Source organism: Triticum dicoccoides, chromosome 3A (assembly GCF_002162155.2).
Source record: "Triticum dicoccoides isolate Atlit2015 ecotype Zavitan chromosome 3A, WEW_v2.0, whole genome shotgun sequence".
NCBI classification, from domain to species: domain Eukaryota; kingdom Viridiplantae; phylum Streptophyta; class Magnoliopsida; order Poales; family Poaceae; genus Triticum; species Triticum dicoccoides.
This window is the reverse complement of record NC_041384.1, coordinates 607279160-607281585: the sequence shown is the minus strand read 5'-3', so window position 1 is coordinate 607281585 and position 2426 is coordinate 607279160.

Genomic DNA, 2426 nt, shown 5'->3' with positions numbered 1-2426 from the left:
GGGGGGGGACTCGGGGTGTTGGAGACCTACATGGATGTTGTCCGGACTCCGGCAAAGTCCCGCCAACTTTGTCTCGGTTTTGCGGAAAAAGTGTATCTGAACCGCTCGACGGACCGATACAGATTCATGTTGGATGACACAACATATACAGACATCACGGTCGAGACAGCATGGTCCAGACGTACCCGGATGGTCTTTTTTTAGGGTCGGTGTTGGAGACAGGCCTTCTCTTTCTTTCTTGCGAAGAACATCCATTTAGGTGCCGAAACCAAAAACCCACAGAAGCCAGGGGTGAGGTAAGAAGAAGAAGAAAAGAAACGCAACACGAGTATAGGAGACCGAAGGAAGCTTGCAGCGGACGCCAGCGCGAGGGATCTGTGACGGCGGGTTGACGGTGCCGTGCCGCCGTGGTTGGGATTCGAGAGGAAGGAAGCGGCTGGCTGGCCGCCAACGTCGCCAGTTACCGTTGCTGGTTCGAGGCCCTAACGGCTCCCTGGTTAGTGCGAGCGCGACACCGTGCGAGTGGGTTGACTAGCCGTCGAGGCACAACAACCATCTCAGCCGTCCGTTCTGGATCCTGGCATGGTGAACACAACAACTGCTGTTCCAAAAAAAGAAAAACAGCAACCGCAACAAGCCAACTATCACCGATATTTTTGGCAAATAATATGCACGAGATTGGTATTGTGCACCGTATAGCACGTGTAACAACTGATGAATTCACCTAGCCAACGTCGCCTCCCAACCCTAGTGGCGGCGGCCGCCGCCACAATTTCCACCATCACCTCGGTCCCCTTTCTCTTCCCCGCCTGGTGGCCTCGTCGGCGGCAAAAGGTGTGGGGACCCGTCTATCTCGTTATATTTTACTTAGGTTTTTGCTTCTCCGGCAACATTGACGAGGTAGTTGCGACGATGGAGTGTTAGAATAAGGTCTCTCTGGTCTTTCACTACCTTGACAACGTTCGATCCGACACGGCAAATGACCTGTGAAAATTTGTGTCCCCGGATCTATTGGTTCCCTCCATATCTTGACAGTTCGTGTGCCTTTCCATGAGAGCTTTTGGATGGATATTGGTGTGGCAACTTTGACGTCTTCCATGTTGTTCTGTGGATTGGCCCGGTTCTTCAACCCTCTATGATGGCGGTGATGGACTATAAGTCTGTTCCGCGTGAGGTGATGCTCCAGTCGACGTAGCTTTAGCAATTTATAGATCTCGTCTTAAAGGATGAGCGATATTACGGTCTTTAAAGCCTGGTATTGCAAGGGTGTTTACAGGTTCACTTTTCTTTGTTGTTGATTCATTGCAATTTTCAATCTTTGACATTCTTCCATCTCCGGCAGGCGACATACAATTGAAGGAAAAAGAAGACTAGTATACTCTTTAATGTAATTTTATTTTTTACTGGTCGTTCTACCTTTAGTTGTCTATCTATTGTATTGACCTTTGTTTCGATACTAATCAGATCTAAGATTCCCTTCAGGTGTTTTTATTAAAAGAAACTTGATGAATTCATGTCTAAGATCTTTTTTTACGAAAATGGTTTATTATTAAAGTTCAACGAAGTACAATTCACCTTAAACATAATAAAAATTACATTGAGATTTCAAGACCACCGAAATTACTACCGCTGCCAAAACGCGCCGCTGTCGCCGCTTTTCTACCGGAGCAGGCTTGACCTTGTCGATGATAGTCAGGAAGTCTTCGTGCACGTGCTTCTAAGGACCAACGCCCTTGAGCCACAGCCGTCGCCGTCGAACCCTTAAATAGATCTAAAACACTTGACACCAAATCTCGCCACACGACGAAAAACCCTAACCTCACTGCCCTGGACACGGTAGGAATCCATGGCAGAGCCCCATCGACTATGTCCAGATGAACGAACTCGAGGAAGATCAGAGCCCGGAGGACAAACTTGAAGAAGAAGTGTCGCCATTCGCTCGAGCGCTACACGTGCGATGACTAAAAAAAAAAACCTAAACTACTAAATTCTCCTCCCTACCACCGGCCGCCGGAGCGCGCGGAAGGCTGAGGGGAGGCAAATCTACAAGCCCGTGGACGATGTCTGGACTGAAGTGTTTACCCTAATCATCAAGGGTTATGGGAGGAACGAGAGGTTCTGTCCTTGTCTAAGGTCCTAATTTTGCATTGATGCTTTACCGAACGAAGTCAGATCTATGGTTTCTCTATAGATTCGGCTCGTCTGTTATTGAGCTTGAGTTTGTGTCCTCGCAGGCTCACAGCCGATCTTCCGGATTTGTTGGTTTTTTGTCAGTGTGTCATGGTGCTTTCGTTGGTTTGATTTTTGTGGAGCTGACAATTTTCCTCGGCGCTACGATGAAGATCTTGTGGTTCAGTCATATGCACTTCTACGGGATCATTTATGGGAGTCCATTCATCGCTCATGGCTATCATCTTCTTGGATAA